This window comes from Hyla sarda, chromosome 2 (genome assembly GCF_029499605.1).
Source record: "Hyla sarda isolate aHylSar1 chromosome 2, aHylSar1.hap1, whole genome shotgun sequence".
NCBI lineage: Eukaryota > Metazoa > Chordata > Amphibia > Anura > Hylidae > Hyla > Hyla sarda.
Window position 1 is genome coordinate 107,090,498 of NC_079190.1, and position 20,517 is coordinate 107,111,014.

Genomic DNA, 20,517 nt, shown 5'->3' on the forward strand with positions numbered 1-20,517 from the left:
ATTTTGTGTTTCTTCAAAACTTAGGAGATTCCCCCCTTCCACCAATTGTGCAATATATTTAATTCCATATTTAAGTTAAAGAGCTGAATCAGGAATAGTCACAAATTCTTTCAAATTCTTTCAAATAATCCAACATTATCCCAAACAGGTGTAAAAACCATGCTCCCCTGAATATTACATACCCTCTTAAATAATTTCAACCCCTTACCTAACATTCTATGAAAAGGAGTACACACACTTCTTAAAGGAGTAATCCAGTAGTGAACAACTTATCCCCTATCCTAAGGATAGTGGATAAGTTGAAGATCACGGGGGGTCCAACCGCTGGGGCCCCCCGTGATCTCCTGTACGGGGCCCCGACAGCCCGCGGGAAGGGAGCGTGTCGACCTCCGCACGAAGCGGCAGCCGACACGCCCCCTCAATACAACTCTATGGCAGAGCCGGAGCGCTGCCTTCGGCAATCTCCGGCTCTGCCATAGAGATGTATTGAGGGGGCGTGTCTGCCGTCGCTTCGTGCGGTGGTCGACACCCGCTATCTGGCCTGAGAGCCTGGCCACCGTACAGAGAGATAGCAGGGGGCCCCAGCGGTCGGACCCCTCGGGATCTCAAACTTATGTGTGTACGGATTTTGGATTTTTACTTCTATCAGTGAGTGCCGCTTTCCATTGTCTCCTTTGCTTGACAATACAATCCTTACTATACTATCACAGTGTTTCACCTTAGTCATTACCCTAGGACTGTGACATCACTGTCTTTATAATTCCTGTGCAAAGACACCACTGCTTATTATCTCTCTATTGTGATATCACTGTATCTGTTAGGCTAGGTTCACACTGTGGAATCTCTAGACAGAAAATTTCCACCCGGAGATTCTGAGTGGGGCCAGCACCGACTGAATCAGTCAGCGCTAGGACCGCGCGGACACTGCAGTCTCCAATAGACTGTAATGTGTTCTGCGAGTATTTCCTCCTGAACAATGAGCAACGCCATTCCTCAGGCGGAAATTTCCAAGCAGATTTGCCGTTCACAAATTCCGCTCCACAAATTCCGAAGTGTGAATTTGTGAACAGAAACCCATTCACTACACTATACATTTTAGCAAGCAGAATTGCAGGTGGAAATTCCGTACTGTGTTTTCCATGGTGGGAATATGATTGTGTGCATCTGGCTTGGGCTCTACCACAACTTGTGACCACACAACATCAGATTGTAATGTCACACTGCACAATTGCAACTTATGATACTGAATGTGGTCATGTTGTAACCTGCAACTTACAGCGACCGTGACAAACCAGTTGGCAAAAATGCAATCCAATTCTCCATTATGGTGCCATTTGGAATAGAAACACATTTGTTGGGACCCAGCAAGCTTATTATGTACCCCTGTTTTTAATAGCCTAAAATTTTATTCAGATGCTGGACTTTGATTTCTCCCAGACTGTGAACTGCCCGAACCAATGGCCGCTGACATGTCCGTGCATCAAACCAATCAACACAGGGTTGGTGAATTCAAACAATTTGTTTGATGGTGGTACTTATCTGTGTTTCCTTAATGTCAATGCTTTCATTGAACTATACAAACAAAGTTTCTCTACCCATTTAAGTATAACATTTCCTTTTTTTTTTTTATTATAATTCACACTTTTGGACACATTTTATGCCAGATTAAAGGAGTTTAACTTGACTGAGATGAAAGCACAACATGCTTGAGCGTGGTACAACAGAGACTAATAACAGTGTTTAAGTCAATACTGCCTAAAATAGAGGTTTCTGTTGTCCTGACAGCTCCATGCACGGGTGGGTTAATGGAATTCCTATTAAGCATAGAAGCTTAAAACAGCCCCTCACATTATTAGGATGTAAAGTAATGCTGTGACATCATAACATTCCTCCTCCGATACATCACTGGTGGAAGGGGAGAGGGGTCTCCCGTGAAATCAGGGGGGGGGGAGGGATCTCCTTGCTTGGGAACATTGCCAACTGTTAAAAAACGTCTGGACTCTGTCCACCCCTCCATTGCCAGAATCATGTGAAGTTCAAAAATAGCTTGTTGGGACTCACTGCACTAAAAGAATATAAAAAGACCAAATGAATGATTATTGCACTTTCGTCATACTTAATTAATTCCAGATTTTGATCTCCGAGGCTTATAGGCAGCAGAAAGTACACCCCCTTCCCCTTACATATGTGATGTCATGAAATAATAAACTTCAGGGATCAGAGGAGCAGCCATTCAGGTACAGTAGTTGGAAAGTTGCCCAAAAGGCTTCAGACAGGCACGGTTTACTAATGGAATGTACAAATGTGTCTGGGGTGCTTCAGCATCAAACAACTGATCTCACTAATCCAGGTCAGAGCCTGCTGGATTTAACAAGATAAAAGAAGAGCTGCACAGGCAATCATTTCCTTTCCATCCTCTTTAATTATGTAAATGCAAACCCATTTGTTTCACAATTTACCAATAGCATTAATCTAGATAAAAACTGGTGACTTTTACTGATGCAATATATTACTTATAGGGTTATTCTTTTGTCATAAGGAATATGCCATTAATCTGTGATTATGATGGATGGTCTGATCTCTTCAGGTTGCAGCATTCATTTAGTACGTTGTCTGCTTTTCTGGCACACTGGCATTTCCAGCCACTAGCTTTGCAGGGAATTATGGCCCTGGGCTTCTGCATTTGTTAATGTCGCAGAGCTGGCCCAGAGATCACCGGGTTCAACATCCGTACCCCTAGCGATCAGACATGTTATCTCCTATCCAATGGATAGGGAGTAACATGTCTAGGGGCAGAGTACCCCTTTAAATGGAGCTGTGCTGCAGTTCCTGTCTCAATCGTGGTAGAAACCATTTGTGGTGTCCCGGTACAGGACATCTCCTGTCCCTTTTGTCTGGATTCCCCTCAGCCAGAGTCCCTCCATGATAATGGGCTCTCCTGAAGGGCTAACCCCTAGTCACCTCTTAATATGTAACATTCAATGTATATAATTATATATGTAATTACTCTAGGATACCTATTTATAGGACCTTAGAGGACACGTGCCTTTAATTTATGTTATGCTATGGTTTAACGACCTTTGGGTCATGTGATATACCCAGAGATCCAGAGTTCATAACTGACAGGTTCTGCTGACCAATGAGCTTTGTCCCGCCCTCTTAATATATAAGGGGCTACTGCCACTAGATTTGCTCTTTTAGTTCCAGACTATCAGAGAAAGCACATCTCAACACATTCATCAATTCAAGCTAGGGCTGAAGCCTTATCTTCCACAGCCGTTAAACCATGCGTCATCCAACTCAAAACTACTAAAATTCTGTGTTACTACTGCAACTCAATTATCTTCAAATCAGTAGCACAGTGGCTAGCAAACCAAAGCTCATTGCACTCAGAAGTCCCAGCAAACCTGTGAGGAACCTGAACTACGGTCCTCTATGCAAAGACTGTTTTATTAACTGCAGTTGCATAAAATATGCAGTAAAGTTTATTCCGGTTTCATCAAATATCTGCTGTGAACGTTCAATTATTTCTCCCTACCGATTCTGGGACAGTTGGCGGTAGGACTATTACTCTAAGGAAACTCCATCCTGGTGTCACGACAGTTAAGGGTTAAATACCAACATACCCTACACTATCACCAGCACCACCTAGACACTACACATTTCTGTGTACAGAAAAATAGGAGTTATAGTGCTAGACCAGTGCTTCATACCCTTTATTCTTAGGATGAGGGAGGTCGCAGAGGTTGCCTCCCCTTGAATCACAAAGTAATAGCATGATCTAGCGGTATATCATAATTCTTTGACATCACAGTTTAACCTGGAATGATCACTTCCAGGATTGCATTCACAATTTTCCTAGCTTTAGAGCTGAAATCTCCAAGGTTGAGCATTTACATAGAACTTGAACTGATGGCTTGTATTCGGGCAAGTTATATTAAATTTGTATCTCACCATAGAAGGATAAGGGTGCATTCACACCACGTTTTGTACATACGGGTGTCGGATGCGGCGGGGGGAGGGGCAAACCGGGCGCTCCCGTACCCCAGCCGGATCAGCCCGTGACTCCATTTACTTTAATGATCCGACCGGAGTCAAACGGTGACTCTGGTCGGCTCAGTTTTGACCCATATGCGGTTTCCCGACCGGACCTAAAACCGTAGTATACTACGGTTTTAGGTCCGGTCCAAAACCGCATAAGGGTCAAAACTGAGCCGACCGGAGTCACCGTTTGACTCCGGTCGGATCATTAAAGTAAATGGAGTCACGGGCTGATCCGGCTGGGGTACGGGAGCGCCCGGTTTGCCCCTCCCCCCCCGCCGCATCCGACACCCGTATGTACAAAACGTGGTGTGAATGCAGCCTAACATGGCACCTGGAATACTGTTGTAAAAACTTGCTGCTTTATAGCCATGTCTAGATGAGATTCAGTGAAGGAGCCTTTATCCTGTTTTTTTGTACTGGTTTCTGAGACCCTTATTGAATTCAGTATTGTAGATATGTAATTACCAGTCCTCTAAAGTGCTAAAAGTGTAGATTATAGAATAATGAAAAATAGAGAAAAAAGGTTAGGAGATGATGATATAAGTATATAATGTTTATTATATAAACGTCAAATATCTATCATTAAAATAAGACAATAAAAAGAAATCTAAAATAGGCTTGTTGCACTTAATCTGTTGGTGATATAGTTCGTATATCTATGGATTGTAATTGTCCGTAGGTGATATAGGTGCACTTATTGCACTTAGTTTAAAATTATTGCAGAAACAGTTCTTGCAAAAACAGTTCTTTATAACTTGTGTAAATAAGTCTTAGTATATCGCGCTGTATTAGAAGAGCGCTGTAATGATTATCGGTGCACAGCACCACTCACCACCCGCAGGATACACTTATGTTCGGGGCTAGTACGGCTATCACGGCTTTGTCCTGTGCTGTCAGCGGCCGCGTCCTGGGTTGTAGAGGGTGCCCGTGTGGGGGGTGAGTGGCAGGCGTCCGGCATAATAATATTTTATGCAGTTTGCACAATAATCCAAAATGTTCATCTTGCCATTTGAAACAGCTGGATGCCCCTCATTTGGAGACCACCACAACACGCGCGCGCATAGCGCCTAGGTCAGACACGAGGAACGCCTTCTCCGATCCAGCTGCATCCACCATCCACAGCCCCGGCTTCTCTACGTGAGCCCCAGACATAGATGCAAAAGGCCGGACGCCTGCCGTGCCAGTTTGGGACCCACAGACTGCCGGAGTGCCACTCACCCCCCACACAGACGGGCACCCTCTACAACCCAGGACGCGGCCGCTGACAGCACAGGACAAAGCCGTGATAGCCGTACTAGCCCCGACATAAGTGTATCCTGCGGGTGGTGAGTGGTGCTCTGCACCGATAATCATTACAGCGCTCTTCTAATACAGCGCGATATACTAAGACTTATTTTCACAAGTTATAAAGAACTGTTATAATTTTAAACTAAGTGCAATAAGTGCACCTATATCACCTACGGACAATTACAATCCATAGATATACGAACTATATCACCAACAGATTAAGTGCAACAAGCCTATTTTAGATTTCTTTTTATTGTCTTATTTTAAAGATAGATATTTGAAGTTTTTTAACAACTATACTATAACAATTTTACTGCCACAATTTACAAAGTGTTTTATATTGCCGTTCACCTTATGCAAGGGCCCTGCTGAGGTGAAGGCAGATTACATATAATAAACATTATATACTTATATCATCATCTCCTAACCTTTTTCTCTATTTTTCATTATTCTATAATCTACACTTTTAGTACTTTAGAGGACTGGTAATTACATATCTACAATACTACATAGCTTTAGGCCTTTTAGGGTGAAGGTAACACCATTAACCTCGAGTACTATATCTTATATCCTAGGTGAGCTACACAATTTTTTTTTACCTTATTGAATTCAGTTCCCTCTTATTTAGCAGATACAAAAGCATTATTTCAGTATTGACTGCAGGGAGATTGTAGCCTAGCTTCTATTGATGAAGTAGGACTCTCTATCAGCATACACTATGATGATGCAATTAAGGCTGTAAAAATACTGCTGGACAGGGCTGGAAAAGATGAGTGTGCATGAGCTTTATTTGGTGGTTAGATTTGTATTAGAGCATAATGTCTTTAAGTTCGGGGAACAGTGGTATACCCAGACGAAAGGCACGGCCTTGGGTACGCCCATGGCACCTACTCTTTTAATTTTCTTCCTTGCCAAGTGGGAGGAGTTCATCATCTATGGCTGAGGTAACCAGTTTGATAAATATATACGGCACTGGACTAAGTTCATAGATGACATGCTCATAGTGTGGACTGGTAAAGAAGCCCAGTTGGCTACCTTTGTGGAGTATAAAATATTATTGACATCAATATGTAATTTACAGCAAATTTTGGTGGGAGAAATGTTCAATTTTTGGATGTAGAACTATCGTTAGTTCAGGAAGGTATCACTTTCAAGGGATGAAAATAACCCACAGCAACAAATTCCCCTTTAGAATTTACATATTTTCATCCCCCACATGTTACAAGGGCTTTACCATATTGCCAATTCTTCCATTTAAAAATGAATAATTCTGACTATGCAGTTTTTTGTTTTTTTTAGAACAATCTTGTATGCCTATGGACAAGTTACGGGCCAGAGGATATACTGAATCATCAATCCAGACAGCTTTTAACAGGGCAAGGAAACAGGAACGGAGAGATTTAAATTTTGGGAGTAGGAAACGAGAAAAAATAAAAATCTGATAAAATGTGTATTTTTTTCCTTTGAACATAGCCCAGTGGCTAACTTGCTAAAATGAGCTATTAATAAAAACTGGCATATTTTGCAGACTGATGGTGATTAGAGATGAGCGAAGTTACAGTACTTTGATTCTGCACAAACCTCGAGGTTCGGCAGTTGCTAACTTCAGCCTGTATAAATTAGTTCAGCTTTCAGATGCTCCGGTGGGCTGGAAAAGGTGGATACAGTCCTAGGAGAGACTTGCATAGGCATACGCCCTGCATCCCTAGTCCTTAAGGACGTAGGGCGTATGGATACGCCCGTGGGAATTCTGGTCCCCGCCGCTAGGCGGTTGGGGACCGGACCAGGATGCCTGCTGATGCCCCCATGTCGGCGATCGCAGGAAATCGCATGTCAATTCAGACATGCAATTTTCTGCTATTCTGGGCTGATCGAGTCTCTGGTGACCCGATCGCCCGGAAAATAGGGATGATGGGAGCTGTCAGTGACAGCCCCGATCATCCTGAGGGATAGGAGCGAGGTTGCAGTGCTGCGACCTCCTCCTATCCCCTGCCATTAGTCAGCAATGAGTGCTGACCAAAGGCAGTTGAAGACAGGGGGGTTGCCATGGAAACCCCCCCCGCTCTGCCCACCCCTGGATGTCGGGCAGAACGGGGGGAGAAGATGGCGGCCAGTACCTGAGAAGAAGATGCGGTGGGGACCGGCGATCATTGGTGGCATCAGCGGAGATCAGCGGCGCAGGTAGGGAGGCGACGGCGTGGAACATCAAGGGAGGTGGCAGTAAAGTGATCTTTACTGCTGCCTTCCTAGTGGTTGCCAAACTGCAACTCCCAGCATGTCCAGACAGCCAAAGGCTGTCTGGGCATGCTGGGAGTTGTAGTTTTGCAACATCTGGAGGGTCACAGTTTGGAGACCACTATTAAAGTGGTGCCCAAACGGTAGCCCTCCAGATGTTGCAAAACTGCAACTCTCAACATGCCTAGACTGCCCAGGCATGCTGGGAGTTGTAGTTCTGTAACATCTGTCACTTCAGATTTTGCAATTTTCGTGAAAATTTAGAAAATAGCTACTATACTTTGAAGCCCTCGAATTTTTTCAAAAAGTAAAAATATGTCCATTTTATGATGCCAACATAAAGTAGACATATTGTATTTGTGAATCAATATAAAATGTATTTGGAATATCAATTTTCCTTACAATCAGAGAGTTTCAAAATTAGAAAAATGCTAAATTTTCAACATTTTCATGAAATTTTGGGATTTTTCAGATGAAAATTTTGGGGATTTTTGGGATGAAAAATTACCACTAAAATAAAGTAGATATGTCACGAAAAAACTATCTCAGAATCGGAATAATCGGTAAAAGCATCTTAGAGTTATTAATGCTTAAAGTGACAGTGGTCAGAATTGCAACAAATGGCTCCGTCCTTAAGGTGAAAATGAGCTGCGTCCTTAAGGGGTTAAAGCATGTTTCTTTGCTTCAATGAGCCCCTGTCCCGACACTTGCTGAAACTTTCTAGTGTTGTTTTGTTATGTTTGTGCACCAGGCAGCCCCTGTTGTAAATTTACTCACCCCACTATGCTGTATAGCATACACATGTGAGAGTCCTCTGCACCACCATGGAATATTACTAGGCCACCTTTTTCTTGAGTTCAACTTAAAATTAATTAATGATATTCTCTGGACCGTATACATTTCTCGCTCCAAAAATTAGGGCAAAATAGAGAGGTTGAAAAGTTGGAAACAATGTCATCAATGACCCGTCTCCTCTGAATTTTCTCTTTGCTGGATTTATTGGAGTAGCTCCAGAGTTGGATGATTTTAACTATCTGCATTTCAGAGACATAAAATACATAAAAAAAATTAATTCATAACATGATTCCTACAGGACAGAACATAAAGTTTTTTTTTCCCGCATGCACATTGTATGTTGGGGTTTTCCTTTGAGAACTCCAGTTTACTTTCAGATTCTAAAAACAAACTAATAGGTTGTTAAGAAATTAGACCAAGTGTGTTTGTGAATCATTACATTGTGATCTTCACTAGTTTAGCTCTTATGGGAGTGAAAAGGCTCTGTGCACAGCTGTGCAAAATATGTCAGGAGTCAGCACCATAAATCTACAGGGCTTCATTGGGACACTAGTGTGCACCGCAGCTTGGAACAGTGTAGCAAAGCTGCATGTGGTTTATTGCAAATGACTACAGTATTTGTCAGATTTCAGGTGAAGCATAAAACCACACTAGGAAAACATCAGAATGGGCCCATCCATTATTTTGACTGGTTATTTTTGTACTCTGTACAGAAAGACATGGTATTGTCTATTATCCCTCCACAAAAACCTTGGGCCCATCCAACATGCTTTCATGCTAACAATGCATATCGAATGGTAAGGAGAAAAATCCTGAAGCGTTCTGGTCACCCAGTTGCAAAGCTGATGGTACCTCTCTTTAAAGCCACACAGTCTACCTCTATGGCATTTAGGCCCAAGATTATAACTTCATTTTGATAGAAGTTATGTCTACTAGTAGGTAAAGATCAGCGAGCCATATAGTATTTCTACCTGGGTATAAACATAAATACACATTTAGAATCATTGAGAGTGTACACGGAATAGCCATCTAAGGCCAAGTTACATATATTTTCTGGGTTTTATTAAACATATAGCATTTCTACCTGGGTTTAACATTAATCTACATTGAAAGCCTGGAGAGTGAACATGAAATTGCTATCTAAGGCCAAGTTGCCCGTATTTTCTGGGTCTATTCAAACATTCGGTATTTCTACCTGTATTTAACATACATATGCATTAAAAGCATTGAAAGTGAATGCAGAATACAAATTTTAAGTTGTCTGTATTTTCTGGGTTTTATCAGACAAACAGTATTTCTACCTGTGTTTAACATAAATATGCATTAGAAGCATTGAGGGTGAACATGAAATAGATATATCTCAGGTCAAATGACATGTGTTTTCTTGGTTTAACATAAATACACATTAAATGTGTGAGAGTGAAAGTTGACTAATGGGTGACAAGTCACAACAAAAACCTAAAAATATACAAAAACATGTCTGGTAAAGGAATTTATGGATGGGGCACAGGATAGAGCACCCCTGCCATGTCCTCTGCCAGTAAGAATGTTGGTGGCAGTACCAGCACCAGTACAGGTAGCTAAAGCAGCCAGGTGCCTGGTGGTAGTAGTAGAAGCCACATCAGCATGTAAAAATATTGTTTATTGATAATTACTAAGAAATAGCAAATAATTAATACCAGAACAATGTTCCATATCATAAGAGACAACAAATTAAATAGTTATATATGTGGTATAGTATAGGTGATGTAATGTTACCTATATAGTAGAAGGAAGGTGTAGACAGTGCCCTCTAACGGTCAGACGAGCGGATGCGTTTTACGTAAGCAAGGACATGACAGATGATGGTATACGCAATATTGATGGTATACCTCCTATTGACACTAGATAGCGGGCGCAGCCAGGACTGGATGTACGGAGACTGCAAAAGAGAAATAAAAGGAAAAAATATATTTATGAAGATACGAAAAAGGAGAGGAATGGTAAGTAATATACTATCCATTTCTTTAGCATCATATTGCTGATTGTTAACCCCTTCACGACCACGGACGTAAATGTACGTCCTGGCTTGGCGGGACTTCCCGCACCAGGACATACATTTACGTCCTGTGTATTACCGCGAGCATCGGAACGGTGCTCGCATCATACACGGCAGGTTACGGCTGCTAGCAGCAGCCGGGGACCCGCCCGTAATGGCCGACATCCGCGATCGCGTGGATGTCTGCCATTAACCCCTCAGATGCCGTGATCAGTACAGATCACTTCATCTGCGGCAGTGCGGTACTTTGATTGGATGATCTGATCGCCTGCAGCGGCGATCCAATCATCCAGCATGGCGGCCGGAGGTCCCCTCACCTGGCTCCGGCCGTCTCCCAGGGTCTTCTGCTCTGGTCTGAGATCGAGCAAACCAGAGCAGAAGATAGGCGATAATACTGAGCAGCGCTGTGTCCTATACATAGCACTGCACAGTATTAGCAATCAAATGATTGCTATAGATAGTCCCCTATGGGGACATAAAAGTGTAAATAAAAAAGTTGAAAAATGTAAAAATAAAAAGTTAAAAAAAAAGTGAAAAATCCCCTCCCCCAATAAAAATGAAATTTGTCAGTTTTTCCCATTTTACCCCCAAAAAGCGTAAAATATATTTTTTTCATAAACATATTTGGTATCACCGCATGCTTAAATGTATGAACTATCAAAATATAATGTTAATGATCCTGTACGGTGAATGGCGTAAACGTAAAAAATAAAAACAAGTCCAAAAATGCAGCTTTTTTGTCACATTTTATTTAAAAAAAAATTATAAAAAATTATCTAAAAGTTTTATATATGCAAATGTGGTATCTAAAAAAAAGTACAGATGACGACGCAAAAAATGAGCCCTCATACCGCCCTATATACGGAAAAATGAAAAAGTTATAGGTGGTCAAAATAGGGCAATTTTAGATTACTGAATTTGTACAAAAAGTTTTAGATTTTTTTTAAGCGGTACAAAAATATAAAAGTATCTAGCCATGGGTATCATTTTAATCGTATTGACCCACAAAATAAAGAACACAGGTCATTTTTACCGTAAAAGTGTACAGTGTGAAAACGAAATTTCCTCCCTAAAAAAATTTTTTTTGGGGTTCGCTGTACATTTTATGGTAAAATGAGAGGTTTCATTACAAAGTAAAATTGGTCACGCAAAAAACAGGCCCTTATATAGTTCTGTAGATGGAAACATGAAAGAGTTATGGATTATAGAAGGCGAGGAGGAAAAAACGAAAACGCAAAAATAAAATTGGAATGGTCCTTAAGGTGAAAATGGGCTTGGACATTAAGGGGTTAAGGAACACCTATGACCAGTAAGGAGACTTTATGTTGCAGAGGCTGTGGTTAAACAGATTAGATGATAACTTCACTTATCTCATTCAATCCTTTCGGAACTATAATGGACATTTTGTAGATCCAGTATGTTTCAAGACATGTCAACTGTTCAAACCTGTTATTAACGTCACAAGGGACAAAGTCAATAGGTGTGATACAAATTGGATCGGGATGTTCAGGATGATGGAACGTACAATGTTTGGAAAGTCCATTCAGGAGGAACTTTTTTCTTATATTCAAACGGTGTTGGTTTAGCCTCAGATGTAATGGTTGAGTACTGTGAGAGGAAAATTCTGTTTGTCCATGAGGAATTTGAGTGCAACAAAGACATCAGGGTTTGAAACATTTATAGCTTCCTTTGGGAAGAGGTTGACCAAAGGCATCCAGCTGAGTTTTTTTCTGTAACACTCACAGTTAGAAGACAGGAACACTGGAGGTAGTGGATCCGCTGGACCTGTGTGGCAGATGATGCGGGCCATACCAGGGAGCGGAGTCTAAGGCGCTGATAGTTTTCACCAGAGCCCAGCTGCAAAGCAAGGCAAGGCAAGACTCAGTAACGCTTTCTCAATGGGACAAGGCAAAAAAGATCCGGCAAGAACGTGTGGGAGGAGCAGGAATTTATAAGTGAGGCACAGGGGTAGACTTAATTATGGGCTTACTGGCCCTTTAAATCTTATAGCTCCAGCGTACGCACGCCCCAGGAGATGGGGACACGCTTGCCGGAGCTGAGAGGCAGGGAAGGAGGCATTAGAGGACCAAGGTGAGTGACTGGCTGGGATTCGCATGCGGGCACGTCCCGCGATACGAATTCCAGCCCCACCAGCTGGAGGAGAGAGTTGGGCAATGCACTCATGGCCAGCGCGTGTGGCAGGAGCGCAAACCATAACATTTTCTTCTGTTCCTGTTTTCTGATTTGGCTGGGTGCTATTAGCTTTTTTCAATGATGGGGCTCTGCGATAAATCAATCTTGGGAATTAAGGAAGGGTGTTTTTAAGAAAAGTATCCTCTTTCTGAATGTGCCAGTGTTTTTCAATTATTTTCTGGGAACAAGTACTGAATGTGGAGATGAAATTAGCGGAGAAGTCAGTAGTCAATGTTTATTTCTTTTTTTTTTTGAGACAATCAATTTGTGTTTGTATTTTGGCACGATTATAATCATTTAGAATGATCTCCGGATAGTGTTTTTGCCTGAAACGGTCACGTAGAACTTGAGATTTGAATGTAGACTGATTGGTATAATCTTTCCGTATCCTTTTTTACTGTGAGTATGGAATATTAGTGATCCATTTTCTGAAGCGGGCACTGTTAAAATCCAGATACCTATTTGCGTCAACTTTTTTTATGTAGGTGGAAGTAGTAAATGAAGAGTCATTGTGAGAAATACAGATATCCAGAAAATTTATGTTAACTGTACTGTGTTCCAGAGTGAAATTAAGGCCCCATGAGTTGTGATTTAACTGTCAGAGGAGTGTGGTGATGGTAAAAACAAAAGGAAAAATAGCCAGCACAACAACCTAATACACAGGTGCCCACTGCTGTGGCAAATACAAAATGTACAAAAAAGAAAGTTACAACAGCACTCTAGGTCAAAAAATGGAGGCTCTTAGCGCACTTTTTGATCAAAATGTGTCCCCGCATCCACCACGGGTCTCCCCGGTGGATGTGTAACGGATTTATGAACTTTGGGAAGATAGCAAAAGTAGGGTTTATTATAGCTGGTAGAGGTGAGGAATTTCTGTTATTCTTTGGTGAGGATACCCTGTTCTACTGCATCTTTGGTCATGATGGTAAGGTCATTCTGGATCTTTTTAAAGGTGATCTGATAGGATGCGTGTGGCTTCGCTATGGTATTGTTCATAGCCGAGGACCACCAATCCTACTCCTTTGTCCGCTGGCAGGAGAACAATTTCTTCATTCTTCTGAAGATTTTATAAAGCTTTTCTTTCATCTTTTCTGGGGTCAGGGTAGGAGATGTTTTGTTTTGTCTTATTGTTGGTGAGTTTGTTTAATTCTTCAGATACTATCTGTTGAAAAACTTCAATATTGGTAAGAGGCAATTCTTTCCTTTATACCATATTATAAGAATATTTGGCGATCTTTACTAGGTGCGCACCACCTTTTTTTCCCTTATCTTTCACAGTTTCCATACAGGATCACCGTCTTTTGTGTATCCCGGTTGAGAGGTTCATAATCTTTGGTTGCTGCACCCACTCAAGATCACCATAGATTATTATGCTAACAGGCTGACCCAAAGACAACAGCGGGTTGTCAACTTGATCTCATGTACGCTCACATAAGCTGAGCACTCACAAGAGAATGAACATTCAGATGAACAGAATACGGAGTTAATGTTATCTCTTTTTCATGACTTTGAGGATTGTCTTAAAGATGAACTGCAACATCATTTGGACATTATTTTTCTAAGATTATATCAGCAAGAAAAAATCACCCCTAGGGGTCTCAGGTTGTCGTTCGACTCCACTTTTAGAGATGATGCCACATATACTTAACAGTGGCATTGTCTGATGGATGATTGTACTTTTAAAATGGTGTCTACATTATGTGGTAAAAGAAAAATGTTATGCGATGTTCTTAATGATCAAATGAAGGTATTATTACAAAAACTTGTTTTACATAAACACCACCCTTACTTTTCTCACATTAATAACAATATTACACACAGACTACATAAACTTTAAATGGAACTAATAGACAAAAATGTAAAAAAAAATGTTCTCCGAGACAAAGCTGACTATAACACGTCAGACCCTTGGTCATGGAATACTATACAATACAATAAACAAGGTCCAATTTCCTCAAAGCAATTTAACAATGAACACCAACAATACAAGTAAGAAGATTATGGATCGCATACACTCAAATAGGAGCTTGATAAACTCCAAATACAAACGTGATGCCCCGACCAACAACGACAAGCATCCTGGACCTCCTCTGCTGAAGCCTACTACGACGAATCCACAGGACAAACAAGTGTTCCGATGTCCACTATCACTAATAATATACTCAGTTGCAACTCATCAATATCTAAACACAATTGTCTGTCATCAGCTTCAGATACCACCACTACTACAATCACCAGAACTTCCAGAACTACCCGAACATACAAAACGCTAATAGCACCCAGCCAAATCAGAAAACAGAAACAGAAGAAAAAAATCTCAGCTGGATGCCTTTGGTCAACCTCTTCCCAAAGGAAGCTATAAATGATTCAAACCCCTCAGATTACACATGGACAAACAGAATTTTCCTCTCACAGTACTAGTGAACAATTCCAGATTAAACAGCGCCTAACGTGTCAAAACAACTATGTAATATCTATGATTTAGTGCAATGTCCGCTCAATACATAGGCCGGTCTACTCAACCATTACACCTTAGGCTAAACCAACACCGTTTGAATATAAGAAAAAAGTTCCTCCTGCATGAGCTTTCCAAACATTGCACGTTGCATCATCCTCAACATCCAGATCCAATTTGTATCACACATATTGACTTCGTCCCATGTGACGTTAATAATAGGTTTGAACAGTTGAAACGTCTTGAAACATACTGGATCTATAAAACGTCCACTACAGTCCCGAAAGGATTGAATGAGATAAGTGAAGTCATCATTTAATCTTTTGAACCACAGCCTCCGCAAGATAAAGTCTCCTTACTGGTCATAGGTGTTCCTTAACAACCAGCAATATGATGCTAAAGAAATGGATAATATATTACTTACTGTTCCTTTCCTTTTCGTATCTTCATAAATATATTTTTTCCTTTTATTTTTCTTTTGCAGTCTCCGTACATCCAGTCCTGGCTCCGCCTACTTCTAGCCTTGACTCCGCCCACTATCTAGTGTCAATATGACGTATACCGTCATCTGTTATGTCCTTGCTAACGGCAAACACATCCGCTCGTGTGACCGTTAGAGGGCAGTAGTGTTGAGCGGCATAGGCCATATTCGAATTCGCGAATATTCGCGAATATATGGATGAATATTCGTCATATATTCGCGAATATTCGCATATTCGTTATATTCTCGTCTAATTTTCGCATATGCGAAACTTCGCATATGCGAAAATTAACATATGTGAATATTAGCATATACAAAATTAGCATACGCGACAATTCGCATATGCGAAAATTCGCATATGCTAATTTTCGCATATGCGATTTTTCGCACGCCAGTCTCACACAGTAGTATTACAGCCTTCTTTACACCACACAAGCTGGAAGCAGAGAGGGGTGATCACTGTGATGTGTACTGTGAAGAAAAAAAAAAAAAAAAAAAAAAACGAATATTCGTAATTACGAATATATAGCGCTATATTCGCGAAATTCGCGAATTCACGAATATGCGATATTCGCGAATAATATTCGAATTGCGAATATTCGCGAGCAACACTACTGTCTACACCTTCCTTCCACTATATAGGTAACATTACATCACATATACTATTCCACATATGTAAATATTTAATTTGTTGTCTCTTATGATATGGAACATTGTTCTGGTATTAATTATTCGCTATTTCTTATCAATCTATGGGTTTTATTAATTTTAATGTTCTACCGGTATTGTACATTAACTGTTGACCATCCGATGTTACGACCTGGACCGATTTTATGTTGTCTAATATATATGTAACTTTTGCACCAGTATTTGTATGAGAAGCGTTGTTTTTATACCATTTAAACACTAAACCACCTGCAATTGTAACCCCGACTCTGCATTCTTGATGGTCTAGCCCTCCATAGGATGTCCTTTGATGACCTTTGCTGTCCTATTCTCTGGATGATCAGACATCAGATATTCATAGTGAGAGGAATGGTGGGGACGATGAAGTAGAGTTTGATAATGATATTGATGGTCAGCAGGCCTGCTGGTCTGATAAGCTGAAGAGCAGATCAAGGTGACTCTGCAGCACCTGTAGGCTTGAGGAAAAAGTTTCCAAGGAAAGGGCACGGTCTGGTCGTGGTGTACCTATCTTTTTAGGCTATGTTTACACGGGAGAATGTCCACACGGAAAATCTGAAGGGGAGTGCCGGTAAAACATAGATGGTAATGCATTTCCGTGCGGAATCCCCAGAAAGAATAGACATGTCTATTCTTTCTGCGGACACCGGAACTTGGATTTCCGTGCCATATTTTTTCAGCTCAGCAGAATTCCTTTAAAATGAATGGGAATCTCCATGTGGAACCGCATATGTGAACATAGCCTTAAAGTATGCCATGTGTAAATTATTTTTATCTTACCAGATGCAGAAAACCAGACATAGCGCTGTCTCTGCAGAAAGAAGTTAAGGCCTAGCCCTGGAATTACAGCTTTACATAAGCACATATGCCCAAATTTATTCAACTGTGTGAGAGAAAAAGTGGAGAGATTTTTCCACAGCAGCCAATCACAGCTCCGCTAACGAGCTCTGGTAAAGTGAAAGCTGAACTGTGATTGGTTGCTGTGGGAAAATCTCTCCACTTTTTCTCTCACACAGTTTGATAAATCTGGGCCATAGAGTGGCATCACAAGGCCTGTTAGACGTTTTACTGGTTTACTGGTGCCTGCTGTCCGCTGGCTAGTACTAGTACTAGTCCACCACTGTCTGCTTTACGCTAGCTACTACATCTACCACCAGACCACCACTGTCTGCTGGCTACTGCTAGAACAAGTCCATGGCTACTTTTGATATTATGTAGGTAATACCATTTATATGTATATTTTTAATATACATTGTTTAAAAAATTTGTAGACTTTTGGGTGAAAAAATGCTGTCCCTGCAGCTATTGCATGTGTAACTCTGTGAGGAGACCAAATACAGGAAGTGATAGTGGACAAGTAGGAGGAGTTTCTGGAACTAAATTAGGAAGGGACTAAAAGACCGACCTCAGTTATAGAGCTTTATGCTTCATCTTTAATGGGACAAAAAGGCCTAAAATATTTTTCTGTAGAACATAGAATCTCCATAAGAAAATTATATTCTGAAAAACCATTGGTCAAAATGTAATGAAAATGAAACAATGGGTATATTGTGTTCTTACTAAGATCCCATTGAGGATTTCTGGTAAGATTCAGCCATTTGCCTGTGATCTCAGTTACAATATATGTAATAGATTTGGCTCGCTAGTCATTTTTAATTGTGGTGGTGAAGGTCTCAGTTACATATAGATAAAGATGAAATCCCCTTTGCTGTTTACGGATATTGTAGCGAGAATCAGCATGATACACTGGCAATGCTTTGTGATGACAGATAGGGTAGTTTCCCCTCCCTCTTAGGCCAGCTGAAACACTGTAAGATATTTTGAGGATTTTTTTTCATGGGAAGCTTCATAAAGAAGACAGCTGCAAGGCTTCCAATACACGAATGTCCTGAGCCGGGGTATATCCATTTCCCAACTTTCTAATCAAGATCTTCCAGACGGCTGGTGGTAAAGTGGCTGCTGATATGTGGACATTGAGGCTGACACTTGTGCATATAATTGGCACGGTAGCAAGGGCAAGGCACGCAGTTTTTTTTTAGTGTAAGTCTAGACTCTTTGTCAAGGTGAATGCACTTTAGACTTTAGCCTAGAATATACATTCTAGGGGTCATATAAATGTTTTTAAATATTTGTTTTCCTTATTAGTGTTGAGCGGCATAGGCCATATTCGAATTCGCGAATATTCGCGAATATATGGACGAATATTCGTCATATATTTGCGAATATTCGCATATTCGTAATATCCCAGTTTTATTTTCGCATATGCGAATATTCACACATGCGAAAATTAGCATAAGAGAACATTCGCATATGTGAAAATTTGCATTTGCAGATTTTCACATATGCGAAAATTCGTGCGCCAGTCTCACAGTAGTATTAGAGCCTTCTTTACACCACATAAGCTGGAAGCAGAGAGGGATGATCACTGTGAAAAAAAAATTAAAAATAAAAAAACAATATTCGTAATTACGAATATATAGTGCTATATTCGCGAATATTCGCGAATTCGCGAATATGCGATATTCGCGAATAAAATTCGCATTGCGAATATTCGTGAGCAACACTATTCCTTATTTCTATACAGTCTTTACTTTTTAAGGCAAATTCTGAAATATTTTAAACGCAGAAAATATGGGCAATGCAAGTGACAGTGCAGTGCTATCTATCTATCTATCTATCTATCTATCTATCTAACTATCAACTGTATCTATCTCTCTATCATCCGTCTATTGTGACATACCAGGGCTAAGTTATCTGCAAGGATCATCATCTCTAAAGTAAGATAGTTGGCACATGAAGAAGTTCTCACTCCAACACAAAATCAAAGTAAATATTTTCCAAGGCTCCTCATTCTGTACAATAGGCAGCTTCTTTATCTGAGAAACATCACTGTCAGAAACTCAATGAGGGGCATTTATTAAACCTCTGCTACGTATGTTAGTTTTTCCTCGGTTTTTTTTTTACCTGTTTTTCGCATACGTGCGACAAATTTATTATCTTGTCGGGAGGGTTTTGTAAATTTGTCGCACGTAAGCGAATTCAGGATTGTCGCTAAGTATAGCGATTTTTTTTTTTTTTTAGTCAGAAAATTTCTACACATTGGAAAAGGTCATTTCGTGTTTTTTATTATCCGGTGTTTGAGTATATTGGGTAAAATTGTGTCAAATGTCTCTTTGCCCTTCCCTTTTAGTTTTGAAGCTTTTTAAAGAATCCTAACATGTCAGGAGTTGGGGGAAAACGGCAAGGAAAAAAATTAATAAAAAAAATCTTTCTCAGCCTACTCCTGCAGAGGAGATTCTCAACAATATGTCAGCAGCTATTGCTACCTCACACCACTCTCAAACCTCCCTCTCAAGAGGATTCAAACTGTGGGGATACAGTTGTTCCTCACAAGCGGCGTTTGGTTTCTGTGAAGAAAAAAAAATTACACCGACCCTGAAATTGAGATGCTTGTGGACGAGGTATTTTCTATTAAAGATTAGTTTGTAAACTTTTCATAGTTTTAATTAAATGTTAATTTGACATGCTTCTTGTTACCACAGTGGACCTCATTTGACACCCTGATATCATGGTACTGAAAGAGGTAATACCGGACCATTTTTCCCAAAATATGTTTGCTAAATCCGATTTGGTCCTGCTTTGCCCCCTCCAAGCAAGCCAATGTCAGCCAAAGGCTCTCTAGACATGCTGGCAGTTGGCTTTTTGCAACGGCTGAAGCCACCTGGGTTGGCAGACACTGGCCAAGTGGCTCACCCAGTGTTTCCCAACCTGGCAGCCTCCAGCTGTTGCAAATCTACAACTGCCAGCATGCCCATGCAGCCTTTGGCTGTCTGGTTATGCTGACAGATGTATGTTTTCCAACAACTGTAAGCACCTGGGTTGGTCAACATTGCCCTACGGCTAAATCCATTGTTTTCCAACCAGGGCGACTACAGCTGTTGCAAAACTAAATCTCCCAGCATGCATGGTCTTTTAGTGCATGCTGGGAGATATAGTATTGCTACAGCTAGAGGCACCCGGTTTTGGAAACACAGAGTTAAGAATCAAACAGTGTTTCCCAAGTAGTGTGCCTCCAGCTGTTGCAAAAATCTAGCTCCCAGCATGCTCTGCCAGCTACGGCATGCTGGAAGTTGTAGTTTTGCAAAGTTGGAAGGGTCAGAGGTTGCCGAAGTACAACTCCCACCATGCTTGGGCAGCCATGATTTGCTATAATACACCTATTGAATTAATCTTTGCTTCACATAAATCTTTGATGGGGGGTTAACCACCATGGCCGATGGCCTTTGATGGCTCCGTTTATAAATC